Genomic DNA, 12461 nt, shown 5'->3' with positions numbered 1-12461 from the left:
AAAGTTATTAAAATCTTAAATAAAAATGAGCTACAGAGGATGGTGTAACTAATGTCTCATATGCAGCCTCATGTTGAAAGATTCTAGCATAACTAATGAATAAAATTTGTGCTGTAACATCTTTCTCATTTAAATGTCATCTTGGCTATATTAATAGGTGACTTTCTGTGAGCTTTAAGCAGTGACAACAGTGACTCATAATTTAAGAGTTAAAACCAACATAACTACACTAAATGACCCAAGGGAGCTATCCTCATTAACATGATAATTCAGTCAAGCAGACTTAAGTAAACTTCAAAGAGCAAATGCAAGGATTTTATTAGAAGTGTGATGTTCTGGGAGAACAGATGTTAGTATCTCTTTTCACAAAGTAAAAGTATTCTCTCATTCTATGAGCACAAAATTGGATGACATCAGATTACATTTGTACCAAATGCGATAATCTCTCTCTCTCTCTCTCTCTCTCTCTCTCTCTCTCTCTCTCTCTCTCTCTCTCTCTCTCTCTCTCTCTCTCTCTCTCTCTCTCTCTCTCTCTCCCTCCCTCCCTCCCTCCCTCCCTCCCTCCCTCCCTCCCTCTCTCTCCCTCTGTCTCTCCTTGAATAAATAATGAGACACTAAGCCTCTGTGATTTAAATCACTAACAAGGAGCCTCTGGTTACACCCATGGAGATACCTCCCATTGCACAATTCCCAGTCTGACTGCACTGAGGGAGCTCAGTAAACAGAAACAAGGTCTCCCCAGTAGTGCTCACTTTCAAAATGCCAGTACTTTAAAGTAGCTTTAAAATGACTAACGCTTAATAAAGCAATCAGCAGATGGATAACCTTTTACAGCTAGGAGCTTTGGGGACATCATAAGTACTAGAAAACACAGCAATAAGATAGTATAATAAAAGAGGCGGTGAGGACACTTACCATATGCCAGGTATTGTGAGGATAAATAACAACTGTAACAACTTTACAGCTGCTATTTCCTTCAGACCTCACAACTACTATGTGAGAGAAAGACTGCTGTCTTCATTGTAGGCTGAACTGAGCTATTAGCCATGTACTTAAGGAAATGAACTACATCTTATGCTCCCCTATAGACAGAGACCAAAATGTTTTCTTTTTTTTATTTATTAGATTAAAAAAAAATTATCAATCCAAATTCCCACTCCTTCCCCTCCTCCCAATTCCCTCCACACATCCTTCCACCACACCTCCCTCTAATCCTAAGAGAGGGCAAGGCACCTTGCCCTGTGGAAGGTCCAAGGTCCTCCCTACTACATCTACGCTGAGCAAGGTATACAGTCAAAGAGAATAGGATCCCAAAATGCCAGTACATGTAGTAGGGATAAATCACGGTGCCACTGCCAGTGGCCCCTCAGTCTGCCCCAGCCACATAACTGCCAACCACATTCAGAGGGACTAGCTTGGTCCTATGCTTCTTCCTTCCCAGTCCAGCTGGAGTTAGTGAACTCCTGTTAGCTCAGGTAAACTGTTTCAGTTGATGAACCCTTCATGATCTTGATCTCTTTGCTCATATTCTCATTCTTTCTACTCTTCAACTGGACCTTGAGAGCTCAGTCCAGTGCTCAGATGTGAGACTCTGCCTCTGTTTCCATCTGTTGTTGGATGAAGGTTCTAGGGGAGAAGGGGAAGGTTGAGGAGAACCTGAGAGAATGGGATAGTCGAGATGGCGGAAGGACAGATATGAGAGCAAGGAAAGCGATATCATGATTATGGGGTTAGCAAGAAACCTGACTTTAGAAAGCCTGGCTCTAGAAAAAATCCCAGGAATCCACAAGGATGACCCCAGCTAAGACCCTAAGCAATAGAGGAGAGGGTGATCAAACTGGCCTTGTCCTGTAGTCAGATTGATGATTATCTTAAACAATACCAGTATGTTTTCTAACCCTGCTAGTTCTGAATGCATTGCGGTTGAAATAGGGACATCAAGTACCTGGCTTGAGCCTTGTAAACAATGAAGTTAGGACTCACTCACACCTCGACCACTAGACTAGATTCCACTTGTTTTACTACTCACTCTCTATGCTCACAAACACTAGAGTAAACCAGCCAGGTGTGGTGGCACCCACCTGCAATCCTAGCAATTAGGAGGTGGAAGGAGGACAATCAGAAGTTAAGGTCATGATCAGCTACAGAGAAAGCTCAATGCCACACCGAGTTCCGTGAGACTGTCTCAAAACAAACAAACAAACAAAACTACCAGATAAAACCTAAGCGACCAATGAAATGAAGTGATTAAATACATTTGACTAGTTTATTCTATAGAGAAACATTAAAATGGTTAACTTAAAAAAAAAAAACCGAAAGAGCTAGATAGAACAATGCTCACATGTTAATAGGAAAAAAAGAAAGGAATCATCTGTTCTTTGATTATAATTATGCAAAAATGATATAGCCATATTAATAAAAACTAGAAAAGAGAAAATATTAAGCAATATGTTGTATTGCAGTTGTGTATAATGTTTTTAATTTTTATTATTGTTATTTAATATAGCGTTCTAAGAATTTACTTTTAAAAAGGGAAAACAGTATGGCGGCACATGCTTGTGTGCAGGAAAATGGAAAGGGAAGGTGGAATCAGCCAAAAGACTGGAAGCCCTTAGTTCACCTTCACTTCTTGCAGCTAATGCCCAGCCAGTCCGAGGGCCATATCCTCATGGACTTCCTCGAGTCCATTCTTCTCCATTATAAAAGCCTAACCTCCCATGCTAGCCGCATTGAATTACTACAGCCTCCACTGGGCATATGTCACTGTCAACAGACACATTGTAAGGGTCAAGGTATGACTCCTACTTGCTAGCGTTTGAATCTCAGTTGCATTACTAATCAGCTGGAAACAAGAATTGAGTCAAGTCGCTTAGTGCTTTGCCGACATCTGTGCTGTTGATGGTGACACGATCGTATTAATAGCCTATGAGTCATTGGGTTATAAGGAGATTAATTGAGGAATGTAAACAACGTGTATAGTCCATAATTAGTGCTCATTAAGGACACATAGCACTAAAATAGTACTCATCAGTAGTATTCAGTTTCCGTATCAAAACCTTCAGGAAATCCTGGGTGCTTCCTAAAGGCTTGCTAACTTACAAAGCTTTCCATGAGTCCTCATCAGAGTTTCATCAGCCAAATCTTACATGTTTTTACAGGATTATTTCTCTCTCCCCTCGTGTTCTTTATTAAGCTTCGGGTGATATAAAAAAAAAACGAATCTGGTATGTTCGATCAATTTAAAATATTTTTCTCACTTAATACTTAAGGAATTATCTGTTAAAATAGAGTGTTCTCTGGGTATACCAATTGTTTTTCTCATTGCTATGACAAAATATCTGGAAAAAACTCAATAAGGACAGATCTGTTTTAGCTCACAGTCTAAGGGAACATAGTTCATCACGGTGGGGAAGGCGAGAGAGTACAAGCATAACACAACTAGCCACACTGCTTCTGCAGTCATAAACCTGGAAGAGGTGAATGACAGTGTTTAGTTGGGATTCTCCTTTTCCACAGTTTGTTGTTTGTTTGTTTGTTTGTTGTTTTGTTTTGAGATCACAGCTCCTAGGCTCCTGGTCTTCTGGGACACATTCAGGGTGGATCTTTCCTCCTCAGCTAAGCTACCCCTGAAATACTCTATGGACACACCCAAAGGCATGTCTTATAAATGTTCTAAGTACTTATTAATCTAATAAAATTCACAATCGAAGGTAACCATCACAACGAGGCTCTTCAGCTAGGAGAGTGAACCGACATATTTTTATGAATCACTTCATGAGAAGAATTGGCTGCTGCCATGGCCAAAGACTTCCAAGGGTTGGAAAGAGGGCTCAGACCGTAAAGCAATCACTGTGTAAACATAAGAACTGAGCACGATCCCCAGAACGCTCAGAAAATAAACGGCACAGTGGTACACACCTGCAACCCAAGCCTGTCCCTGGGGCTTGTCAACCTGCCTAGTCCACTCATCAAGTTCTAGGTAACTGATAGACACTGTCTGAGGCCAGTGTCTGCGGAATAGCATATGAATTGTTCTCCAGCCTACACACACACACACACACACACACACACACACACACACACATACACACACCTAATACATATATACATTTGAACACACAAGCATCTCTACACACATTTAAACACAAATACAAAAAAAATAGACATGAGAACTCACTCAGAAGTTCTTATCTCTACTTGTCGTCACTTAATTTGTTCATCTATCATGTGAAAAGGTCAAATGGATCTTGTTGATTGACACTGAGCTAGCAGAAACAACCAATGTTATCCCAAGTTACAGATGCTATCCCAGGCTTGATTCTTTAGTATAGAATATCTGTGAAGCCCCAGGCATGTTACATATGCCTTCTGATTTGCTGAACATATTCTAGTCCACAGCCCTAAGGATGCAAACTCTGAAGAAGTTCCATTTACTTGGTAAGGGTTAGTAAGCAATAGCAGCACTGCGTTTGTTTTTTGTTTTTGTTTTTGCAACCTTCTTCTATCAAGACACAAAATGAAGGAGGTTAACCAACCACATGCTCCCTATATAATATCAGGTTAATATACACTTCAGTGACATCACATTAACTATGACTGATGAGTGACAGGTGGCAACTACTCTAGATGACATAAGAAACAGGCTCCCCAGAAATGGAGATACAGGGCCTGCTGTATCCATGATTTTCTCTAGGGCACTATAGATTGTGACTCAACACTTCACACAAAACATCAATAGGAACTAAATGCATTAGCATCTCCCTTGTGTTCAGGAAGCAAACATTCTATAATTGGCAATACCAACAACTATCCTGGTTGTTTGGTTTATTGTTTTGTTTTTTGTTTTTGTTTTGTTTGTCACTGTGATACAAGCTGTAGTTATCTGGAAAGATGAACCTCAATTGAGAAGATGCATACATCAGATTGCTTGTATGCAAGTTTGTAGGACACTTTTTCTATAATGATTGATGTATGTTGGTACACCCCACATTGGACAGTGTCACTTCTGAGCAGATGGTTCTGACTGTATAATAAAAGTAGGCTGAGGAAGCCATAAGTAGCAAGCCAGTAAGCAGAGTTCTTCTCTGGCTTCTGCTTCAGTTCCTGCCTCTAAGTTATGGCCTTGAGTTTCCACCAGGACCTCAATCAGAGATGGAAGCAATTTGAGAGTCATAAGAAAAAACAGACCCATTTCCTCTCTAACTTGCTTTTAACTACTGTGCTTTATCACAGAAATAGAGACTTGAACAAGACATCAATCCCTTTAACTAACAAAAAAAAAACTATATATGTTGCAATGGAGTGAAAGGGGTACTTCTGTCTGCTAAGGTATATTAGAACACTGGGGTCTTGGGAATCAGTGTTCCTTATATCCAGAACTCTGTACCACTACATCCTGACTGTGTGACTTGAGCAAGTCACGTTGTCTCTCTGATCTTCACCTCTCTCATCTGTAGACTGAGCATAATACTAATACCCCCACAGAATAGTTATGAAGGCAATGATAAGCTAATACATAAGGCACAGATAATGTTAGCTATCATTTTTATTAGATTGAAAGTGTTTCCAATATCATAGACTGAGTAGTTTAAAAAGATGTGTCATATCAGAATCCTAGAAAATGATTCACAAATTCATTTTGCTGAGTTCAATGGAAAGGATTAAGGGTTACTTTTAACAAAGAAAACATAAGGGCTGAGGATATAGTAGAGCATCACAAAGGCCTGGGCTCAATCCCTAGTACTGGATAAATACTGGGTGTGGTGGATGCCTACAGTCTCAGAACTGAGGAGGCGGAAGTGGGGGCATCCGAAGGTCAAGGTCATGTGCTACATAGTGAGTGGGAGGCCCACCTAGGATGTGTGAGCTTTTGTCAAAAAGAGAGAGAAAGAGCAAGGTAAAAGAGAAAATTAATTTTCCTTCTTTGTAGTATATAAATAAATAAAACCAGAGTCTGAAAATATTTTCTAAGAAGTCTGTTAAGATATTATTCAAAGAGAGGTGAAGGTTGCTAGGAATGGGATGAACTAACGAGTCAATAAATATCTTCTCCCTGTGTCATTTGTTGAGGGAGTCCCTCAGGTGAGGATTCAGTAGAAACCTCCAGTTCACAGTGGGGGGGGGCATAGACAATGCAGGATTGGTTTATGTGAGATTTACCACATCATGATCAAAGGACTGTGTAGGAGCTCATAAACACTGTCAGATGGGCAACAGAGTCAGGATCCTTGAGTCAGTGCCTCATCCCACAACTATATGCACAATCCTGGATCTTGCTAAACTACCTTCATACTCCTAATGTTCACCATCCATAAAATGAAATGTAGTATTTTATATGGTTGCTATAAAACTATATGAGTAAATGATCAGGCATATGTAGAGTGCTTAAACCAGTAACATACATAAAGTGAACCCTGTGTAAGCACACAGAGATGCAGCCTATCAATGGGATGCCAGATGTCTTTCAAACTCACCAACTTGATCCACTTTGTTCTTAGTTGTTATAGAATATATATATATACATATGTGTATATACACAATATAATATTTAAATGGCTTCAAACTTTCTTATGAACTATTTTAAAGATCTATCTAATTTTTAATTTTGCAAATGGTTTTGTGTGTGTGTGTATGTGCATGCCACATGTATGCATGTCCTCACAGAGAACAGAAGAGGACATTAGTTCCTCAGAATCAGGAGTTTAGGCAGTTGTGAGCCACCTAAAATGGGTGATGGGAATTAAACTCTAGTCCTCTGAAAGAGCAGCGAGTGCTTTTACCTGCTGGACCATTTCTTCAGCACCCTCAAGAACTGTTTCATTGTTTATAAAAATGAGAGGAGGGAAGGTAAGATGTACAAGATGTATAAAAAAATACAAGTCTAGGACTCCATTTGACTTGGACTTATGAGCAATGATTAATGAGTGGGACCTCATAAAACTAAAAAGCTTCTGAACATCTAAAGAAACCGTCAGAGTTGGGTGGTGGTGGCGCACACTTTTAATCCCAGCACTCAGGAGACAGAGGCAGATGGATCTCTGTGAGTTCAAAGTCAGCCTGGTCTACAGAGTGAGTTTCAGAACAGGTTACAAAGCTACACAGAGAAACACTGTTTTAAAAAAAGAAAGAAAGAAAGAAAGAAAGAAAGAAAGAAAGAAAGAAAGAAAGAAAGAAAGAAAGAAAGAAAAAGAAAAAACAATTGAGTAAAGAGGAAGCCCACAGAATGAGAAGTAACCTCTGCAGTCATATATGTGACATATGATTAATATCAAGAATATATAAAGAACTAAAAAAAAACAAGGAGAAAAAAGAATTATCTGTTCAAAAAGTATGCAAAAGATCTGAACAGAGTTCTAAAAAGAATTTTAAAAAGTGGTGAAAAACTATCTCAAAAATCTTCCAGCCAGATCTGTCCTGAATGCCCCTCCTTGAGGATTAGTTTCCAAGATGCTATGCAAGCTTCTAAGGAAGGAAACCAATAGTCCTACCCAACTGTGATGCCTATGAACCACAACAACCCGCATACACAATAACTCTAAAGGTGTAACAATGGGTGTTCATAACTTGGCAGTACCCAACAACTCTTTAATTATACTTAAAGCTTATTTAACAGGAGGAAGATTATGCCAGGCGCTGAAAACCTAGCCAAGCCATGGTAAGAGAGGACATAGTCTTAAAGGAAAAGCTACTACTGTCACTTTACTAAACTAGCATAACTCCTAAATCAGCATCCTAAATACCTCTCCTTAAACCCACAGATAAGTATAGTTCTCTGGCTTCATCAAAGAATCATCTCTTCGCAAAAGAAGGAGTGTATTACAGAAAGCACAGTCAGTAAAAATGAAAGAAAAAATGATTGCGAGGTGACAGACCCAACTGATAAATCTGCAATACAACTCTTACATCTAAGGCTCAAAGCACACTATGGAAGAGGGAGCAAAAAGATTATAAGAACCAGAGGAACCGAAATTCTGTTGTGAGATTAGAAGTGATAGGGAAGTTTCACCCACTATAATACACCAACAAGATGGCTACCTAAACAAGACTTGAACAAGTATAACAGCAACAGACACGCTAACATGGGAGAGGGAAATCTCATAGGGCTCCACTCCTAAACAAAGAACTATAAGCAATTAAAAAATGCTGAAAGTGGGAGAAGTAGTCTTCCCCAAAGATGAGCCCCTAATTGGTTATCTAATGGTCAGCCCTGAAATCATATACATATACACTAAACGTAATGAAAAAGGTGTGTGTATGTGTATATATATACATATATATGTATATATAAATATATACATATATACATATACATATATACATACATATATACATATATATACATAACAGTAACAAGGGAAAAGAGGCCATGAATTTGAGAGGGAGTTAGGGATAGATGAATACATGGGAGGGACCAGAGGGAAGAAGGGAAGGAGTAAATTCTTGTAATTATATTTTAATTAAAAATAGAAACAAAGTAGCCAAACCAACAAAGGGGGATGCCAAAATATAAAATTTCCACGTTACTTTCTGCCCCTTTTTTCTTTAAAACATGGGAAGATAGTGTGTGCCAGTAATGGTTGAGTAATTTCAAACATTTTCTTACTTCTGGGAAAATTATTCATTTTTAGCAAAAACTTCATATGCTCAAAATATAATTACTAGCTCTTACGAACACATTTGCATCCATAAAGGAAGACATGTCTCCTACTCCCAGCTCCCCATAGCATTACTGTGTCAATCAAGGGGGTGAAGGAGCTAAGCAATGATTGTGGTCATAACCCAGAAATCAGGCCCACAAAAAAACCCAGAAATTTAATCACAATATATAAAATGTTTCTCCCCCGCATACCTTAGAGAAAAATTTGGCCAGACTTACTTAAACTTCAGACTAAAATCCTATGACCTTCGTTCCTACCACTTCACAGAGCCTTTTTCTTCAACAATAACAAAGTTTTTCCTCAACAAGATATCAAACCAGCTGGGCGATGGTGGCGCACGCCTTTAATCCCAGCACTCGGGAGGCAGAGGCAGGCAGATCTCTGTGAGTTCGAGATCAGCCTGGCCTACAGAGCTAGTTCCAGGACAGGCTCCAAAGCCACAGAGAAACCCTGTCTCGAAAAACAAAAACCAAACAAATAAACAAAAAAAAAAAGATATCAAACCACATGCTGTTACACAAGAAAAACAGAGCAAGTATTAAAACCAAACTTTGAATATGACACAGATAATTATCACATTAGAGAGTTTTAAATAATTCTGATTAATTCCCTTAGCATTCTACTGGTAAAGGGAAACAGCCTTTGAGAACAGATGGGCCTAGGTAAGGATGCTGTGTTGTTGTTGTTGTAGTGTAGTCTGCTAGCATGTGGTTCTTATTTTTTCATTTTTTATTTATTTTTAGCATGTGTTTCTTATAAAAAATATGCTGTGTAGTATGCTAGAAAATATATTGAGAGATTAAAGAGAAAAGGATAGATGACAAGAGACTCTTGAGGTCAAAGCCAGCCTGGACTACGTGGCAAGACTACCTCAAACAACAACTGCAAGCCACAAACAGAAGAAGAGATAGAAAATACGAACCAAGAAAGAATTCAGAGCAAACCATAGGAGAAAAACAAATCAAAACTATGTTAAAATCCCATCTCACTCTAGATGAACTATCATCAAGTAAACAGATAATAGCAAATATTGGAAAGGGTAGAGATGGGGAACTTGTTCACTTCTAGTGTGAGTGTAAATCAGTTTCTTCAACTGTTGGAACATAGAACTTCCCTATAATCAATCCATACCATTTCTATGTATATATCCCCCAAAGAACTGAAACCAGTATATAATGGAGATGCCTGTACACCCATGCTTATGGGAGCACTGTTCACAATAGAGGAGATATGAAATGGGACTAGGTACACATCAAGAGAAAAAAGGATAAGGAAAATGCTGTGTATGTATATGATGTAGTTTGATTCTGTCATAAAGAAAAATCAAGTTACATCACTTGCAAAAAATAAATGGATTTGAAATTATTATATTTTTAAGTGAAATAAGCCCATCCCGCAAAAATATATATCATGGTTTTTGGTTTTTTGGTTTTTCCTTTGGGTGAAAGCTAGGAAAAAGAGGGCAGGGCATCAAGCTAAAAGAGTAGCTAGAGATGTGGGAAGAGAAAGAGAAGACAGGGAGAGTAGATAAAGAATAAAATCGGAAAGAAGAATAAAAGCAGAGGGGTTTAGGCTGTAACACTGTGTAATGTACAACCTAGAAAGAGTAAAATGAGGCGTATCATCAAATTCCATTATATGCATATGTTGGGGGAGGAGACTGCTTGTTCATTCCCTGCTTCCCAGACCCAAAATTATCATACAGAAACTGTATTATTTAAGTCACTGCCTGGCCAATCACTTAAGCGTGCTGCCACCTAGCTCTTATATCTTTGGTTAACCCATTTCTATTCATCTGTGGCTTACCGACAAGGTTCTGTCCAGTGTCTGTCTCCAGCGGGGCTACCTGGCTTCCCTCTGACTTCGCCTTCCTCCTCCCAGCATTTGGTTCAGTCTTCCCCACCTGGCTCTATTCTACCCTATCACAGTCCAAAGCAGCTTCTTTATTCATTAACCAATAAAAGCAACCCATATATAGAAGGAGTTCCCATGCCATGCATGTATGGAAATGTCATAGCCACTTCCTTTACTCTGTACAATTAATATGTGCTAAAAAGCGGCAGGAACATCCCAGAACTATAGACACTCCAGTAAATGTAATAGAGAAGTGATTAGAATTTAACACCAGTAGGGAGGTGAGGGAAGGAAGGAATCAAACATGTAAAGAATTAGTGGATAATAACTCCCTCAAATTAGTGTCAGACAAAAAAAAACCTACAAATACAAGAAGCTCAAAGAACACAAATCAGAATAAATGCCAAAGCAATAAACCAATGGAAAACTACTATTCCTAGGCACCTCATTTTCAGGCTACATAAAAACCAAAGACAACAAAAAATGTTGAAAGAAACATGAAAGGAGTTAATGATATCCTTGTACAGGAGCAAAAATAAAAATCACTTTGACCTTTTGTCAGGATCATGCATGTCTTCACTCCCCTATGAAAATGGGTGTTTTAGTAAAATGATGATGTGGATTCCTGTCAGATATGCCATGCAGGAGGAGTTCATCACCACTGATGCTTCATCACAACGTAATTTCTGTGGAAGCTCATCCATTTCTTACTAAACAGAATCACCTATGATGTCCGGTGATCACTCTCCTGGGTATTTAACCAGCTTATTTCAAAATTCACATCCACACAAAGCCCTGTGTGTGAACATTTCCATTGACATCAACTGAATTCCTTCTTTTAAATCTTCAGGAAGCATAAAAAGAAAAGTGGTTGCTGTGGAAGAAACAGGAAGGACCTAGAGAAGGATGAAGGAGGTGAGGCAAAGAACCTGTTCTTGAGACTGCCACTATGGACGTGTGACAACACTTTTGCAGACCCACAAAACCTCATTAAGCAAAGGATGGATGCAAATCACATAAATCTAAGGCATGGTTTCAAAGGCTGGACTCACAGGACGGAATAGAGATTATGATCACGTGACCTGACTGAAGTGCAAATGAAGAGCAGCCTCGCCAGAAGGGGTGGGCAGTTGTCAGGCTGCAGTTCACTGCGCCTTTGGAAAGAAGTCGGTAAGACTTATGACTAAAGAAAAAGTCCATAAGCTGTATGCTCTGGGTGTTCAATCTGTCTCATACAGGGGTATGAGTCATCCCATCTGATACAGCTATGCATGCATGATGGGAATCAACAATTCAGAAAGTTTATACTGAGACCCATTTTCCTCACTGTTGGAACAGGAGTTTAGAAAAATGGAAGAAGTCACCAAGATGATTTCTGTGAGGGGATTAGAGTAGAAGGAATCAGTATTCATGTTAGCAAAACATAGGCTGATGGCATATAGAAATATTTACACACATGTATAAATACTGAAATGTTCATACACAAATACATCCAGGCTTCTACCTACTAACAAATACCAGAAGCAACAGCAGTCAACAGCAGCAAGCACAGTTGCCTGTAGACCTTTGTTTTAAATACTATTCTAACAACAAACATAAATCTAGTTAGTAGAAATGACAGCTCCTAAGATTATGACAGGAAATACACAGAATTCTCCTGAAGCATCTTAAATGGCTAGTTAATAAGGAGTTGTCACACACACACACACACATTGATAAGATATGTCAACCAAGGAGTTGTCAAGGATATGTCAACCAGGGATCAACCAAGAATTCCTAATGACAAAAGTTGAAGGAATTTGACTAATGATGCAATGTGAACAGTATTGCATTCTGAACTCTCGTATAAAATAAATATTCATGAGTCCAAGTTGATATAAATATATGAGTGACTGAATAAATAAATGAAAAATAAGCAACAGTTATGCTCTGGAGTAGAATTTCAAATAA

This window comes from Alexandromys fortis, unplaced genomic scaffold (genome assembly GCF_014885135.2).
Source record: "Alexandromys fortis isolate MF-2015 unplaced genomic scaffold, M_Fortis_MF-2015_v1.1 scaffold_19, whole genome shotgun sequence".
NCBI lineage: Eukaryota > Metazoa > Chordata > Mammalia > Rodentia > Cricetidae > Alexandromys > Alexandromys fortis.
Note: the sequence above shows the minus strand (reverse complement) of the source record.